The sequence below is a fragment of the Monodelphis domestica genome, chromosome 6, assembly GCF_027887165.1.
Source record: "Monodelphis domestica isolate mMonDom1 chromosome 6, mMonDom1.pri, whole genome shotgun sequence".
Taxonomy (NCBI): domain Eukaryota; kingdom Metazoa; phylum Chordata; class Mammalia; order Didelphimorphia; family Didelphidae; genus Monodelphis; species Monodelphis domestica.
This window is the reverse complement of record NC_077232.1, coordinates 150,504,986-150,524,681: the sequence shown is the minus strand read 5'-3', so window position 1 is coordinate 150,524,681 and position 19,696 is coordinate 150,504,986.

Genomic DNA, 19,696 nt, shown 5'->3' with positions numbered 1-19,696 from the left:
AAATGAATGAATAACATCAAATTTCCGATTCCAAAAGTAACATTTAAAGTATTCAAAAGTGATGTTTCTACATTATATTAATGATCACTATCAATTTATAGGTGTTTAGGATATAAAACTCATTTCTTGAGCTTTAAGAAATAATTTTGTTGAATTTTCTCTAGTATTTGAGGATCAGGTAAAATCAATATTAAGTATCCATCATTGATGATGGAAATCTTATGTTAAGATTAAATTAACTCTCCCCTGATTGTGAAGATTAAATTAACTCTCCCCTGTCCAATTTTGGATTTAATCAGCAGAAGTGTAAACATCCCACTTACACTTGAGTGGTGGAATCTGTGACCTACATGTGAGATAGTGGGTGATGAATCAGAATTGAGTGGCTGCCCCCTGGGCAGTCCCAAGCAAAGCTTTGGCCATAATTGGTGCACGTAAAATGGAAGGAAGTCATAGGGAGTGATAAAAGGAATGATCTTTAAAAAGGCCAAGAAACTTCCTGTGAAGAGGCTCCCTTTGTTCTTTCATCTTTGACTTGACTTGGGAGGAACTCTGCCTGAGGATCTTGGACTACTTCTACTTTCTTTAACTACAACTTGGGGTGAGTGAAAAAGGCTGACTCCTTTACTGGATTTTGTGAAGGGACTAGCCTCAGGAGATACCTACCTTCTTAAGAGAGGCATCCTGCATCCCCAGGTCCTCTGCTCAAGGACAAGACCCCTCCTGCTAAGGGCTAATTAGCTCTGCTTGGGTTTAGCCAGAGGCCAGAGCAAAATATTTAATGGTTAGGCTAGATATCTTACCCTATTCTCTCTCTGATTTTTTTTTTAATTTTCACTTTCTATATTTTATAAATAAGTTTTAAATAAATCTCTCTGGAATTAATTAAAATTCCTGATGATCCTAATCTTGAATAATCCAGTCCAACCTTTTATATAACCCCCCATTTTTACCCCTTATACTTAATAGTATTGTATTATCTGATACTTCCTGTATACAGGATTGAGATCCATGAAGAAATTTCAGAATATATTATACATCCTTCAAAGGTGATAATGAAATGCCCTTCTCTTAAGTAGTTTGTTGCTTTGACCCTGAGTGTGCCAGAGTACATTAGCCTACTAATATTACCTAATATTGAAAAAGAGTCAAGGGCATTTCTAAATAAAACTTGTCCATTTGAAAATAGTGAAATGAGGCAAAATGTCTGAAAAACATAAAAAACAAAGGCATCTATACCTTGGAATAAAAATATTCTATAGTGTTTTATGTATTTGTTTATATATATTTACATATATTACATATAATACATATTTACAAACAACATAACATGAATATATTTAATATATACATGTTTGTGTATATATATATATATATATATATATATATATATATATATGTATATGTATGTTGTGCCTGACCCAATTCCCAAACATTAAGAGGAAGAACATTTCAGGCAAGAAAACACATATAAATAATTATTTCATATTCTTCTATGACACTAGATTAGCATCTTAGAGAACAGTTGAACATCTTGTCAAACAACAGACACAAGAGTCACAAGGTCTAGCCAGAATCTCCAGCCTTGTGACCTACAACAGTGAGGAAAAGGACTCTAATAGTAACAAAAGAAGCATCCTTCTCCACAGCAGAAGCATGAAGAGGCATTCTGAGAAGCAGTTTTAGCTGAATTGTTCCTCTCTCCTAGGAAAAGCATTAGGGCCAGGCCCTCACAGACATGAGGTTGACAGGAGACTCCCCAATTCAAAAGTAGTTCTATTTGATTCATAGTCATCACATGTTTCCACCTGATTTTAATCAATGCACCCATCTTCTAACATCAATATCAGTGAAGAACAACTGAGAGGTACATGAGGTAGAGGAAGAGATTAAAGTCTAAAAGACTAGGGAAGCAGAACATTGTCTTTGCAGGAATAGTGTGGTGAAGACTAACCTCCCATAGCTATATGTTTATGGCTAGAAGGGCTGACTCAAAGCAAAAAATTTATATTGTAAGTGACAGAAGCCTTATCTGCTCCCCCCCCCCATAATTCCAAAGACTTGAGAGGGAATTCAAACTTGTAATTTTTTTTATTATTTTGAAGTCACGAACTTATGACCTCATTGGTGCAAAGAATTCTTAGTGATGAGGTCATTTACAAGGAACAGACAGTAGGACAATTTATTCTTAGCTTACACTCTTTTCAAGTAGCTATCAAATTAGTCATTTAATATGTAATATATTCTTAAAAGACTTGCCTCAGGAACTGGAAAATTAAGTGATTGGTCCAGGGTTGACATAATCAGGATCTTCTAGAGGCAAAACATAAACCAGGGTTTTCTTGAAACTGATATCAGATGATTATTCACTATGACATAATTTCTCATTTTATAATTATGTTGGTATTCATATTGATGTGTTCTATATTTGTCTAAAATATAATAACATGATCAATTGATACATTCATATAAGGAGACATATACTTACATATTGACTCACCATATAATAGTAGGGTAAGGTATTAAATGGAATGTCAAAATGTATGTATAAGTCCCCTCATACAAGAGCAGGAGATGTGCAGGAGAAAAAGATTGTGAGTGATGTACTGAACTCATTGAAGATAGAAGAAGAAAGAGAGAGAGACAGACAGACAGAGACAGAGACAGAGAGACAGAGACAGAGAGACAGAGAGAGAGACAGAGAGACAGAGAGAGAGACAGAGAGACAGAGAGAGAGACAGAGAGACATAGAGAGAACCTTAAAGGAGACACCATTGGCTACTGACTAGTGAGTGATGATGGAGCTAGAAGTAGAGTCTGGAATTGGAGGGCAAGGGGTATTCCAACTTGTACACCAGGACCAGTTTGATGGAGGAATACATAAGAGTACAATTAGTGCTAGAAAGAGTGTCCAGGGAAAGTGGAGCATCAGAGGGAATCAGGTCTCAGTGAGAATCTGAAAATCAAAGATGTGGGAAAGGAAAAGGTTTCAAATGAAAGCAAGCTTGTTACCTATGAGTATGTATTGCAGAGAACACAGTGGAAGATCAAGAATGGGATATTCTTCATGAAGAAAGGTTTGGTTGAGGAACATGGAAATGAGGGAATGAGGATTAAGGGGAACTGATTAAGTTTTGAATAATGAAAGGCAGGGGATCAGAATTACTGTGATGAGTGGGAATGAACTGAAGATTATTTATTGCTACTGTGTGATTTCAAGAGATTTATTAACATCACCAGGGGTTTGGTTTCTCAAGGCAATAATCAGCTCAGACAATGGGACCAGTGGCTGAGCTGATGGAATGTTTTTTTCTCATATCTGCAGATAGGCCAGTATGAGGGACAAAGTGAGGAAGCTAGAAAGAATGTCATTGCTGTGACCCCTCTAAAATCATCCATATTGAGCCCAACTGTAATGCTTTACAGGCTTTTTAACTGTTCCAGTACTTTTCAGAGCCTTCACAAATCCAGTGAATAATGTCTGCATATTTTTCTGGAGCTTGTATCTTGTATCAGTATTTGCTCTGGGCAAAATTGTTGTTAGTTGTTTTCAGTGATGTCCAACTCTTCAAGGTCCTTTTTAAGGTTTTCTTGGCAAAGACATTAGAATGGTTTTGCCATTCCTTCTCCAGCTCATTTTATTGAAAAAGAAACTGAAGCAGAGAAAATTAAGTGCCTTGTCCTGATCAAATTTGAACTCAGGTCTTCCTGAATCCATGCTCTGTCCTCTATCCACTGTACCACCTAAATGCCCCAGGGAAGAGTAGCTCAGGTCTAAAATTAAACCACGAAGCCTCAACCCTCAAGCTTTTAGTAAGGTGAGACCTTAGCATCAACCACTGTCCCCGTGATCAGTTCCCATTGGTTCAATGATCATTCCTATGTAGATGATTCTCACTTCTATTTGTCACCCCTAATTTTTCTGCCTACCAACACTTTGCATGTTCAACTGCTTGGCCAACATGTTCAAATAGATGTGTTGTTGACATCTTAAGTTCAAATGTCCAAAATGGAATTCATTTTCTTCCTCTCCCCAAACCTCCCTCCTTTGGGAATTTTCTATTATTGTCAAAGGTTTCACCACCTTCAGAGTAATACAAGTTCACAACCTAGGTGTCATCTTTGACTCATTGTACTCTCTCATCCTTTATATCCAATCTATTGGCAAAGATTATTGATTTAATCTTAATAACATCTCTCATATATACCTCTTTCCTTTTGATACTGCTACCACATTGGTGCAGGCCTTCCTTGCTTCATACTTGGACTATCCCAGTAGTGTATTGGTTGGTCTCCCTGTCTCTAGTGGCTCCCCATTACTATCTATCATTCATTCAGCTGTCAAATTTTATTCCTAAAATGCAGATCCAACTCTCTTCCTACTTACTCCACGCAATAAAGTCCAGTACCTCTCAGTCACCTCCAGATTCAAATACAAAATTCTCTGTTTGACTTGGAAAGTATTTCATAGCCATTCCTCATCCTTGGCCATCAAATGGCACTGAACTCTATGTTTATTCTCAGAAAACATTCCAGCTAAAATTCCACCTTCTACAGGAAGTCTTACTCAATCCTCCTTAATTCTAGTGTTCCCATTTATTGATTATCTCCATTTTCTTCTGTATATAACTGGTTCATACATAAGTGTTTGTACGTTGACTATCCATTATACTATAAGTTATTTGAGAGCACAAAAAGTTCTTTTGCCTTTCCTTGTATTTGCAGCACATAATACAAAACCTGGAACATTGTAAGTTTCATAAATGCTAGCTGAGCAACTGACATTTTCAAAAGATAATCAAGAAAAAAATGTATTCTTTATATAATCTCCTCCTACACACACTTTTTCCTTTCTGTTTTTAATTGGCACCCAAAACTAACAAAAATTGCTCAAAGCATATTGTTTGGCCCAAAAGAAGAGATATGATACAACACTGATGCCTCTCCCCTATTCCTTTCCAGAGCTGAGGAGGTTCCCAAGTGTAGGTTATTTCACATTCTTTCAAATATGTTCACCATATTGATCAATTTACTAATTTTTTCACTTTTCTCTTTTTCCTCTACCTTTAGAATCTTCTTTCTATGTTCTATGAGAAAGGGGAGAGAAAAGGTTATACGAGGAATTTAAATGATGTGAAAACAAAAGATATCAATACTTTTTAAAAAGTAGAAATTTCATTTAGTTTCCAAAGAATACAAATGGTTAAATTAAAGGTAGAGCTTACAGCTTGAATTCATTCCTCAAACTAAGTCCAGCTGCCTTTTCTTCCTTTGTCTCCTCTCTGTCTTCCTTTCATATCCCATGGGGCTAGTGAATAAGATTGGTACAACATTGCAGGAAAAGAGGAGCAATAAGCTTGTACAGTCTTTCTCATGATCAAAAAAATTTAAACTCTATATCTAAAACTAGAAATGAAAACAAGTCCGTGATATAAGCAATACCTTTCAATCATTGCAAAATACTTTTGCTTTCTGTCTCAAAAAATACACACATCCTCTACTGTCTTCAATTCTTAATAATAGAGAAATACTAAAAGCAAAAAAGAGACCCTAACATGTAGGGTTAATTAATTTACAGTGGTTGTATAATTTGAGAGAGGGTTTTCATAGGCATATATTGTCTAAATTACATAATTCTCATGTTTTGGGGAAAAATTTTAAATGCTGGTTAAGGATTAAAATAGGATAAAATAATAATAATGTGCATCTTAGTTCATTTAATTCTTCTATTTTGATGTTAATATATGTTCTGAGCCTGGCCCCTGAAAAATAAAAGGTAGTGGAGAGAATTCATTTATTTATTAATTCACTCAAGAAATCTGCTCAGCACCTACTATCTGCAAGACATTTCCACATTATTCTGAAAAAGTCAAAAAAGAATATCCAAGGCAAAAATTCTACAAAAATAAGTAATTAGTTTGTGAAAGAAGTTTCAACACATGATTAATGCAATGACTGATCTGTAGTTTTATGCCATGGACATTATGTAACTCTCACTACTTACTCCAGATAAATTCCATAATTGTATATCTTTCCATCTTTCTAGTAATGGTACTTTCTTTTTTAGGCTAGCGAATATAGAATGCAAGTGACTGAACCAAGAAAAGATTTAGACATTTTGATGTCAACACAAATTAGTTTTAATTATGTACTTATCAGCCCATAATCTTATGATATGAATTCTATGATGGCATTTGTACCCTTTCAAGTAACAAAAAAAATAAATTACAGTCATGCAAATTACTTTGCTTTAGGGTAACAGTTTTAGCAAAGCTTTCTACACAAGTGTTTACATGTTCTATTATCTATGGGAAGATCAGAAACATTCATGTCACATTAAAAGAAAAAAAAGGTAAAGGAAAAGATGAATGGGGTCTTCAGTGATTAATAATCAGATCTCCAAATATCCAAAATGGAATGCAGATTATGAACAACACAACCTTACATAGTTGTTGATTTTTTTATAGGGTAGCTAACTAATTTTTTATAGGGTAGCTAACTAAATGCCATCCAGCTAGATTGGCTACTTTCTGCATGAGGCATAGATCAGCAGAGGATTCTTAGCAGCCAGTTGTGATAATGGATTACTTAGAAGTCTTCACTTGGACAAAGGTGGATTCTGTGATCCAGTCCAACTAAAATACATCTCTTTGGGCTTTAGATATCTAATATAATAGCACCAGATATAGCTTCTGATTACCCACAATACTGTTTCATGCACATCAAAGAAATAAATTAAAATGCATTGAATTAAAAAGTCAAGTACTCTATAAAGTATCAGTGACTACCATTCGTTTAATTCTACATTTATCACACTGCAGTATTGTAATTTGTAAAATGGAGACAGCAATACTTCTAGGATATATCCTGGAAGGCTATTATATGACTTAAAATGTATCAAAATATCATGGAAGTGACAGTTGCCATTATCAGATCATCAGCATCGTAATTCAGCTCTCATCTTTTTGTTTCTTGGGGTCTGGATAGAGAGGCCCACAGCACAAGCTATTGTATTACAGTGACTCTTTTATGTTTAGTTTTGGGTGAACTTTTACAGAAGTGAGCAAAATTTTATGTTTGAATTTTTTGTAATTGAATGTGTTAGTATTACAAGTTCCTTGAGGAAATAAGTTTTGCTTTTGTTTTTCTAATATTTCCATTGCTTAAAAGAGTGCCTAGCATGTAAGTACTCAGTAAAAGCTTGTTTATTGATTAATTGACAATGATCTTTAGGCAACTCCAGTAGGAAACAGGACAAAATGAGTATAGGAAAATAATGTAGCACTATGTTTTTCATTACCTACAGTAATCCTTTATATTTTGAGAACTTTTTCCCCATGTAGTTTAGAGATTAGGAGTGCTCTTTGTGGCAAAATCTCTTTAAGAAACTGCATAACCATTTTTATAAATAGTCTATTGCCAAATATTACCAAGAAAGGTGATTTACTATTAAAAAGATCATATCATAATATAGAGGGAAAAAGTGGAATATAAAAACAGTTTAAAGAAAACTTGACAAGAGATCTGACTAAACAAAGTTATTTTAAGGAAATTTAAGGAAGATGCTGGAGCAATATAAAATATTTGTAAAAGCACCATAATAAGCAGTTTTTTGATCAAGGACAGGGGAACCACTTCATTTTTACCATACTAGCACAGTTCTGGATATGTTTTTAAGGAAGTAGAAATGGCACTAATTAAAAATGGAAAAAGTAGTCATTTTGAAACAAATAGAAGGAGATTTGTTCTAGAACGGACACAATTTTTTGTGGATCCTGGATCTAGCAAGAAATAAATGGAGTAACTGAAGGAAAGAATGGTCGTAAAGGTATAAAAATGATCACTTATTAATGTAGAAAAAAGGCAACAGAGAATATGAATACATGCCTACTCTAATCTGTGAACTTTAGATTACTACACCCTACTTAGTCTAACAAAACAGGAATGTCTACACCCATAATTAAGGATTAAGTATTTAGGAGGATGGCCTATGACAGACATGTGCTAACAAATGACAAATCAGAAACAACTGGCTGACCCCCTGGGCTGTCCTAAGGCAAGATTAAGCTACCATTGGTACATGTAAGACACAGGAAAGTGATATAAAAACTGTCTATATATTTCTCATCACTTCCTCTCTCCGGTCTCTTTTTTGTGGCAGAGAGGTGACAGCTCGCTGAGTGTGCTAAGAGCTCCGGCATCTTGGCATGGTGGCAGCTATTGTCTGGTTTGGCAATGAGTTTTCCTTGATAGTAACTGGGAGAAGCTGAGTAGCCTACTTCAGGTTAGGCATCTTTACTGAGCTCTAGCTGAGCTTAGGCTAATTCTTTCTCCTTTACCTTCCAAAGCCTACCCTCTTAGAAAGCCACTAATCTTCAGAGACCTTGTGATGGAGGACTTTGAACTTTCCCTGGAACAGGCCAGGTGGGAGAAATCCTACCACCCTTTCCCTCTCCCTTCTCCTTAATTCCTTTCCTCTATATTAATTAAACCACTATAAATTCCAAACTGACTTGTGTATTTTATTTGGGATATTACCTGATGATAAAAATTAATTTAGATTAGGTCACAACACTAAAATTATCCTTTCAAATCTATACAAAATATTTTATTTATCTATGTGTAAATAAATTGAAGATATTACATTCTAGTTAAGGGTGTTAGTAAATGATAAAGAAATATTCTCAATATTCAATAATGGAATGTAACTGTAATGTTTTACAATTAATTTTTTTCTTTTTTTTTAATTTTTAAACATTATTTTATTTGGTCGTTTTCATACATTATTCACTGGAAACAAAGATCATTTTCTTTTCCTCCCCTCCTCCCCCCCGCCTTTCCCTCTCCCATAGCCGACGCATGATTCCACTGGTTATCACATGTGTTCTTGACTCGAACCCATTTCCCTGTTGTTGGAATTTGCATTATAGTGTTCATTTAGAGTCTCTCCTCAGTCTTATCTCCTCCAACCCTGTAGTCAAGCAGGTGCTTTTCATCCGTCTTTTTACTCCCACAGTTTATGTGTTTTACAATTAATTGAAAGAATTAGAGAACATAAGATTCCATTGTGTTCATTATTGTTAATTTTGTGAAAAAATACATTTGATTAAGTAAGCAAAATTTTGACTAATAGAAAATTATCTGACAACTGGAGAGAGGAAAAACTGTGTACTTTAAAATATCTTAAAATACTTTAAAAACATGTTTAGTAAAGGGCCCATTAATGTACTCTAAAGCTGTTGTTTGAAGATTGCCCTAAGACATTTGGAGAGTCTCTTCACCTATTTGGCTGAATAGCAGAGAATTTTGCATTCAGAGAAATTATAAAGCTAATCTCTTAAATTAGAGTAAGGTTGTGACTTGAATGTCTGGAGAGAATTCCTACATTAACATAATACAGAAATTTGAACTACAGATGCAAAAGTAGATTATTATTGAACCCTCTCACAAATTATGTAATGTGATTCAGTGAGGGAGGCTGAGTTATGAGGAATTGAGGGGAAAGATTTGGTCAGACAATCTATAAGCATTTAACAAATACCTTTTAACAAATAACAAAAAAATGGTATGTTAAACATCATACTAAACATTGGGGATACAAAAAAGGGAGAAAGAGACAATTCCTGCCGTTAAAGTGCTCACAATCTAATGGGGAAGACTGTACATGAAAACAAATATCTACAAATATGGACAAGTGGAAAATATTTAAAAGAGAAAGGGCACTAGAATTAAAAGAGGTTGGGAAAGCTTTCCTGTAAAAGTTGAGATTTAAGTTTGGACTTGAAGAAGGCATTAAGCTAAGAAGCAGAGATGAAGAGGGAGAGCATTACAGGTCTGTGAGCAAGCCAGAGAAAATGATTCTAAGATGGAATGTTTTTCTTATGTAACAGCAAAGAGACTAGTATAAACAGACTAAATAGTAGATGACAGGGAATGAGTTGTAAGAATTTAAGAAATGTGGAGGGGGCAAGTTATAAAGGGTTTTGAGACATGGAAAGGAGAGGACAACATAAAAGGAAGCATGAGGTTTCCACTCCTCCCAAGGCATCATTGTCTTCTCTGCCTCAATTCCATAGTTATTAGATTAGGGAGAAAAGTTTAAAATCTTCATCTTCATTCTAAAGTTTTATTAAATACCATTATCTCCTCATTAACAGCTCTTCTTGTTCATCTCATCTTTTGCCCTTGTTACCTCCTTCATATTTCATTAACTATGTGAGTTTACACTTTAACATGACCAATATTCAGAGCAACACTTTTCAAATGGAAAAGAGAAAAAAAAAGGATGTGTAGAAAAGTAATATTTCTAACCCCCCAATAGATCATAAAATAATAGGTGATTTATGTTTCAGGGCCATAGAAACAATAATTGTTGACTTGGCCCTTTGGTACTGGTGATATATTTCAATATCAGCTATGGATAAATATGCCGTGGCATTCAAAAATATTGTGAATGGTGCACTATAAGAAGTATCATAGTAAAATTATGAATGAAATTTCAAAAATTTGCAGCATATAGAAAGATATAATCAAGTTCATTAAAAGTGAGAGCATAGTCCACAAGCTCATTTTGCTAGACCTAAAGCTACATGCCTTTAAACATTTTTGCATTCATTCCAACTACTTTCAACATTGATCATCCACTTTTTTATGATGATCTGTGTAATTGGGTGCTGAAATTGACTCTTACTGACTCAGGAAAACCAATTGTTAAATTTTCAGAATGAGCATTTACACCTATGAAATCCCAAAATCATGACTTAGTTCATTGTTTTATTGTTTATCTAAACTTAAGTAATGAAGGAAATGTTAATAATGCAAATTAAGCTTGTCAAAAAAAAAAGAAAGAAAGGGAAGGGAATATACCCCAGGGGGAAGTCTTGGGCCCCAAGGTATGTAGAGAGAGGGAAAGAGAGGAGAATCCCCCCTTCCACAAAGCAGGGTTCAGAGGAGACAGCAGAGGTAACAGGTTGGCTCAGAGAAGAGAGGGGGTTTGAGGATTTTCCCCCTTCTGCCTTCCCTCCTTAGCTAAAGCTACTCTCTCCCAATTCGCTCTTGTCCCTCTTGTCCCCCCTCCACTACTTGGGACCAAAAGGTCTTCCCTTGATACTTTTACTCACATTCAGCTTGGGGAACAGATAACTTTTAATGTTGACTCAATCAGATGATACAAAAGGAATGACGGGCAGGGAAGAATGGGAAAAGGAAAGTGGGGCAAGGAGGTCCCTGTTTCTATCTAAACCCTTTCCCTTCCCTTCTTGAGTTTGGGGGGAACTCAGGCCTTGGCAGCCTGAGCCCCCCAAAAGTCAGGTTGACTCATCCCTGGGCAACAGGAGCTGAGGTAAAGTCTGCTCAGGTTTCTCTTTAGAAAGTGCCTTCAATTGGGAAGTGTTGGGGGGAAAGATTTCCAGTCATAAGCAGGAAAAATGGGTAACCCTCAGGAGAAAGTCTTTATCCACCTTCTCTCTTCTGTCTCAAGACAGAGAGACCCTCACTGATCTCTAGCCAGAGTCTTCTCGCCTCTGGAAATTCACTCCTAGGGCCCCTCCCCCATCGAGGTGATCAATTTCACATACTCTTCAGTCTGGCACTTTTTCTTTAGTGCCAGCCTCTATCACAAGCTTAAAAGATTGTGGCTCATATGTTCTTTTCCAGAGAGTTGGTTATTAAATATTTATTGACACAGCCCTGACTGACGGTCATTAGCTTTTAAAAGTGATATGGCATAATGGAAAGAATAACAACCTTAGAATTATAAATGATTTTTCTGTTTGCTATACCCCTGGCTAGCTTAGTGAGTTTGGGCAAGTAATTATAATTCTCTGAGCTTCAATGTCTTTTCTATGAAATAGAAATTGCTATGCTACCTCTTTCAGATTGTTTATTGGTAAACTCAAATGAGAAAAAATGTGCAGTAACAGAAGTAGAAGTATACCCCTTTCTGTCATGCATTAATATTTGGAAATCACTTTCCTTACAATAGTGATTAGGGATGGGGAGAGGAAGAATCCATACATCATCATAGAATATTCATTTAATTGAATTCTTAACTGAAAGGGACCACCAAAAGCAATAAGATTAACTTTGTGGGTCCAACACCCTCATTTTTATAGATAAGAAAATGATGTCCAAAGGGAATAATTTCCTCAGAATTATAGGGTATCTAAATAGACAGCCACCAACTCCAACTCAGATCCTTTGACTTATTTCCTTAGCTGCCAGGTGGCAAAGAGGATACTGTCAGTCCTGGAGTCTGGGGTAATGTAGTTCAGATCTAGCCTCAGACCCTTACTAGCTACATTACCTTAGGTAAGTCACTTAATTCTGTTTGCTGCAATTTCCTCATGTGCAAAATAAGATGGAGAAGGAAATGGCAAACCTTTACAGTATCTTTGCCAAGAAAATCCCAAATGGTGTCACAAGGAGTTGAACAGGACTGAAAATAAAAGAACAACATGGCACTTCTCAAAATAAAAATAAAATAAAATACAGATCATGAAATTAATATGATGTTCTTAGATATTAATTTATTTGAAACTTCAAGTTTCTTGTATCATCAGAAAGTAAACTTTGTCCACTACATTGTACTACCTCCTTTTAGTAATGTCTCTACGTAGCCATTATGCCTTGGGTTCTTCTCTCCTTATTTTGCATTTCTCCTTGACTTTCAAAGATTTGTCCTCTGGTCTTTCTAGCTTTGCTAAGCCTAGTCCATTGAGATTTTCTCTCATTACTTTCTCCTCTAATTAGAGTACTAGAGAACAAATTCCTCCCAAAATCTTCCTTTATAAAGGACTCACAATTTTCCTATTGTTTCCCTTGAAAACCATACCCCTCCTCCCATACCTTCATTACCAGAAATCTAATTACCAGTCTGATTGACTCAGTCTTTAATATTCAACAGCTTCTCAGATCCTTCAAGTCCCTCTTCCTTCTGTAGGAACACTGGAGAGTGAAACTATAAACTCCTGCCAACGCCTTTTAAAGATAGCTCAGAATTTTTCAGGTAACTCCATTTTCCATCAGGGCTTTCCTTAGTATAGACTCTCTAGAATTTAGACCTTGTTTCAACTTCCTTTTGTGTGTTGTGTCCATATGTTGGATTGTGAGCTCCCAGAGGGCAGAGACTGTCTTTTTTGTGTGTGCATTTCTAGGACGTAGCACACTGCCTGGATATATTAACACCTGTTTGGGGAACTGAATTGGACTGAAAATCTTACTTCTTCAATATGGTCTTTTTGTTCATCCTAGTACAATTGATTAGAATTTCTAACCATAATTTTTCAGATTTTGGTTTACTTTCCATTACACTGACCTCTTTGTTATTGTTATTTCTTGAATATGACACTTTATCTCCCAACACAAGGCCATTTTTTCTGATTGTCACCCAGACTTAGAATACTGTCTTTTCCTTAACTTTGTTCCCTAACTGAGCTTTTAGTTTTCAAATCTCTATTAAAATTCCACCATCTACAGGAAGTTTTTCATGCCTATCCTTAATCTTAGTATCTTAATATCTGAGATTATTTCAGTTTATCCTGAATCTATTCTATTTGCCTTTTTTTTTCCATGTTGCCTCCCCAGAAAACTAAAATTCTATTGAGAGCAGCAAATGAATTTTTTTTTACCATTTCTTGTGTCCTCATCATTTAGCACAATGCCTGACACATAAAATATATCTCATAAATGCTTGTTAACTTTGATAGGTGAGTTAAATGCCCTCAGAAATTCTAAAACTACATTGGTCTTTCAAGGTGCCTAGTTTCCCTGGAGATACATACTCTCTCAACACATCCTATTTATGGAAAATTTTGGAAATAAGAAAAATCTCATTAAATATATGTGAAATACTTACATTTATTATAGTATATTCTCCTCTAATCCTTTGCATTTGCCTTTGTAATGCTCTTTTTAATTTTATGGACTAAACTGAAAAGTAATGATTCCTAAAGGTTAGAGTTTTTGAATTCATACTAAAGTGATAAATGTACTTTTTCTATTATGTCTTCATGCAGTGGACTTGAAGCCAGAAACCTGGATTTGAATAGATGTTCTGCTATTTACCATGCTATCTTGAACAAAGGATTTAACTTATTTAACAATTGTGGCCATTCAAAGTGCCGTCATCAGCCAAAATGAACTAATATTCAGCAAGGTAGTAATTAATGTTAAGTAAGCTTAAATAGGAAGACAGTTCCCAAGTTGACAACAATGCAAATATACTCTCTTTTTAAAAATAAAATGTCTTCCCTCAATTACATGAAAAATTAATGTTTTTTTATAAATTAAATTCTTACTTTTTATCCCTCCCCCCCCCTAAAATGGTATGCAATCTAAAGACTTTGCTTGTGAAATGGTATAAATCATTTTTCAATATTAGTCTTTTTGTGAAAGAGAACTCAAACAAAGAAAAGAAAAGTGAAGGAATAAAATGAAATATAGTATTTCTCAATCTTCATTTAAATCCATCCATTCTGTCTCTGGCAGTAGATGATGTTTTTCCTCATGAGTCCTTGAGGATTGTCTTATATCACTATTTTGCTAAGAATCACTAAGACATCCATAAATGTTCATCATATAATAATGTTGTTACTATTTATAAAGTTCTCCTGGCTCCAGTCATTTCACTTTACAAAAACTGATGTAGATCTTTTCAGTAATTTTCTGAAGTCATCCTTTTTATTTCATGTGAACAGAAGTATACCATTATTAACATATATTATAATTTTTTCATCCATTTCCAAATTGATTGACATAACCTAAATTTCCAATTCTTTGTCACCACAAAAAGAGCTGTTGGTTATGGGACTTCTGGTAAACTTGGCGGCAGTCTAGATGCAGGGCTCTTCCTCTCCTCACCACCTACCGATACAGACTACCTCAAAAAGCAAAAAAGAAACCCAATTTCATATGAATGAAGGGTCTCTACAGTAGGGCGCAGCATTGAAGGTATATGGGATTTGGGCATTTCCACACCATAAGGGGGTGAAAAAGCTTCCACAAAAACATGAGCTGATCCACCCTCCCCCACCCCACCTATGGAGCCAGAGTCAGAGACAGTGAGCACTAGAATCAATGAGTGAGCAGGTACATCTCTGGAGTGAGTGAGGAGCACCTCTGGATCCTTGATAGCTGACTCAGACCACCAAGGACCTACCCCTGAGAGTAGCTAGACCTGAGGCCCTAGCTGACTGAGGAGCACTGACGATGGGCACCCACAGTGAGATAGCACAGAGAGGGGCAGCAAACAGCAGAAGCTGCAGAGACTTGAGAGCTGTCCTCGGCCAAAATCCTTGCTCCTTAGCTCCTTACACAGACAGCCTGCCCTCCTCACTCAGATTTTGGACTAGAAAGGGAAGGAAAAACAACCATAGTGATGGCAAACAGTTCCCAGGAACAACTTCCCAACACTAAGAAAAATAAGAAGAACTCATTAACAATGGATAATTTTTAAGTAGTAAAAATCCAGACTACAGAAGAACTAGCAGAAGAGGAAATCAAAATAAATGCGCCAAAACCTTCCAAAAAAATGGAAATTGTCCATAAGCTCTTGAAGAATTTAAATTGGAGCTTTCCCAAGAAGATGGAAGTCTTATGGCAAGAAATTGGGAAAGAGTTAAAAAAATAACAGTTTAAAGTTAAAGAACTCCAAATTGGAGAAACAGCTAGAAGCCACAAAAAAACAGGATAGACCAAATTGAAAAGGAAAATCAAAAGATTGTAGCAGAAAATAAAAAGATTATAGCAGAAAACCAGGCCTTAAATACCAGAAATAGACAATTAGAAATGAATGATCTTGTAAAAGAGCAAGAATTAATAAAGCAAAATCAAAAGACTGACAAAATAGAATAAAACATAAAATATCTCACTGAAAAGGTGACAGATCAGGAAAACAGATCACAAAGAAACAATTTGAGAATCATTGGTCTACCTGAAAACCCAGAAAATAACCAGAAATCTTGATGTCATATTACAAGAAATTATGCACAAAAACTGCCCTGATGTTCTTGAAAAAAGGGGAAAATAGACATTGAAAGAGTTGATAGAACACCCTCTACACTAAATCCTCTAAAGACAACTCCTAGGAATGCATTTGCCAAATTCAAGAGCCTCCAAGTTAAGGAGAAAACTTTGCAAGAAGTCAAAAAGAGACAATTCAGAAATCAAGGACCACCAATCAGGATTACACAAGATCTGGTAGCTTCCTCAATAAAGGACCTCAAGACATGGAACATGATATTCATAAAGGCAAGAGAATTGGGTCTTCAACCAAGGATCACCTACCCATCAAAACTGATTATATACTCCCAGGGGAAAGTAAGGGCATTCAACAAAATAGAATATTTCCGAGTATTTATAAAGAAAAGACCAGAACTAACAAGAAAGAATGATATCCAAACACAAAAATCAAGAGAAACATGAAAAGGTAAATAAGAAATAGAGGAGAAAAGTGAAAAAATGTTTTTATTTTAACTTTCTTCTTTAAGGGCTTCAATAAGATCAAATTGTTTATATCAATATATGGGGAAATGTTATTTGTAACTCAAAAATTATATTCATTATTATAGTAATTAGAAGAATCATTCACAGGAATTGATTGGGATAATAAGTCATCACGAGGGTTATTCATTATGATCAGGTGGAATTTGTACCAGGAATGCAAGAATGGTTCAAGATTAGGACAAATATCCACATAATTGACCATATGAACAAGCAAACCAACAAATATCACATGATAATCTTAATAGATGCATAAAAAGACTTTGACAAAATACAACATCCATTCCTACTGAAAACACTAGAAAGTATAGGAATAGAAGGGTCTTTCCTAAAAATAATAAACAGTATATATCTAAAATCATCAGAAAATATTATCTGCAATGTGGATAAACTAGATTTTTTCCAATAATATCAGGAGTGAAATAAAGATGCCCATATTCACCACTATTATTTAACATTGTACTAGAAACATTAGCTGTAGCGATTAGAAAAGAAAAAGAAATTGAAGGTATTAAAATTGGCAATAAGGATGCCAAGTTATCACTTTTTGCGGACGATATGATGATCTACTTGATGAGTGCTAGAGAATCAACTATAAAGCTACTCAAAATAATCAACAACTTAATGTTGCAGGATACAAAATAAAACCACACACGTCATCACCATTTCTATATACATCCAACACATCTCAGCAGCAAGAATTGGAAACAGAAATCCCATTTAAAATCACCCTATACAATATAAAATACTTAGGAATTTATCTGCAGGGAAAAACAAAGAAACTATATGAACACAGCTACAAAATGCTTTCCAAACAATTAAAACTAGATCTAAACAATTGGAAAAACATCAACTGCTTATGGGTAGGACGAGCTAACATAATAAAAATGACCTTCCTACCCAAACTTATTTACTTATTTCGTGTTGTACCCATCGAACTACCAAAAAACTTTTTTTATAGAATTAGAAAAAAAATGTTAGAAAGTTCAGTTGAAGGAACAAAAGATCAAGAATATCCATGGAAATAATGAAAAACAAATGCGAAGGAAAGGGACCTTGCAGTATCAGATCTCAAACTATAATATAAAGTAGTGGTCATCAAAACAATATGGTATTGGCTAAGAGACAGAAAGGAGGATCAGTGGAATAGACTTAGGTTAAGTGACCTCAGAAAGACAGTCTATGATAAACCCAAAGATTCCAGCTTTTTGGTACCAAAATCCTCTATAAATTAGAAGGCAGTATGGGAGATATTCGGGTTGCATCAAAATCTCACATCCTACACCAAGATAAAGTCAGAATGGGTGAATGACCTGATTATAAAGAAGGAAACCATAAGTAAATGAGGTGAACACAGACTAGTATACATGTCAGATGTATGGGAAAGGAAAGATTTTAAGACCAAGCAAGAGTCAGAAAAAAAAATCAGAAAATGTAAAATAAATAATTTTGATTACATTAAATTAAAAAAGTTTTTGTACAGGCAAAACCAATGCAACCAAAATTTGAAGGGAAGCAACAAATTAGGAAACAATCTTTATAACAAAAACCTCTGACAGAGGTCTAATTACTCAAATTTATAAGGAGCTAAATCAATTGTTCAAAAACATCAAGCTGTTCTAAAATTGATAATTGGGCAAGGAACATGAATAGGTAATTTTCAGATAAAAAATCAAAACTATTAAAAAGCACATGAAAAACTGTTTTAAATCTCTCATAATCAGAAAGATGCAAATCAAAACAACTCTGAGGTATCACTTCACACCTATCAGATTGTCTAACATGACAGTAAAGGAAAGTAATGAATGCCAGAGGGGAAGTGGCAAACATTAGCTTTATTAATGCACTGCTGGTGGAGTTGGAAATTGATCCAACCATTCTGGAGGGCAATTTGGAACTATGCCCAAAGGGTGCTAAAAGACTGCCTGCCCTTTGATCCAGCCATAACACTTCTGGGTTTGTACCCCAAAGAGATAATAAGGAAAAAGACTTGTATAAGAATATTCATAGCTGTGCTCTTTGTGGTGGCCAAAAAATGGAAAATGGGGGGATGACCTTCAATTGGGGAATAGCTGAACAAATTGTGGTATATGTTGGTGAGGGAATACTATTGTGCTCAAAGAATAATGAACTGGAGGAATTCCACGGGAACTGAAACAACCTCCAGGAATTGATGCAGAGTGAAAGGAGCAGAACCAGGAGAATCTTAATGCACAGAGACTGATATACTGTTGTATAAAGGAATATAATGCCATTAGTGGCAAAGCAGTGATTCTGAACAACTTGGAGTGATCTAAAAGAAAGAAGTAATTTGCTGATATCATCCTTTATTTCTAAATTTTTATCTTATCTTGATATAGGAAATGAGAAATCTCTCTAGTCTCTGCCATTCCTTTTTCCAGTTTTCTACCAGTATTTGTCAAATGGTGATTTCTTATTCTAAAGTTTGGATTTTTGGTTTATCAAACACTACATTACCATGCTCATTTGCCACTAGATATCCTGTAGCTAATCTATTTCACTGATCTACAACTCTCTTTCTTAGCCAGGACCAGATTGTTTTGATGATTATAGCTTTTAATACAGTTTGAGATCTCTTACTTCCAGGCTATCGTTTTTTTTTCATTGATTCCTTTGATGTTCTTGAACTTTTGTTCCTCCAAATGAATTTTGTTATTTTTTTTTGTCTCTAAAAATAATTTTTGGGAAATTTGATTGATATGGCCCTGAATAAATAGATTAATTTAGGTACATTTAATTTACATTAATTTAGGTACATATTTATTATAATGGCTCAGCCAACTGATAAACAATTATTTTTCCAATTGATTTAGATTTGACTTTATTTTTATGCAAAATATTTTGTAATTATGTTCACATAAATTCCTTGTTTTTCTTGGCAGTGTACACCCATGTATTTTATTTTATTTCCCAGTAATTTCAATGGAATTTCTTTGTCTGTCTCATGTTGCTGGGTTTTGTTCATAGTATAAATACTGATAATTTGACATTGTATTAGAAACACATTTGACATTGTATTAGAAACACTAGCAGTAGCAATTAGAGAAGAAAAAGAAATTGAAGGCATTAAAATAGACAAGGAGGAGACCAAATTATCGCTCTTTGCAGATGACATGATGGTCTACTTAAAGAATCCTAGAGATTCAACCAAAAAGCAAATCAAAATAATCAACAA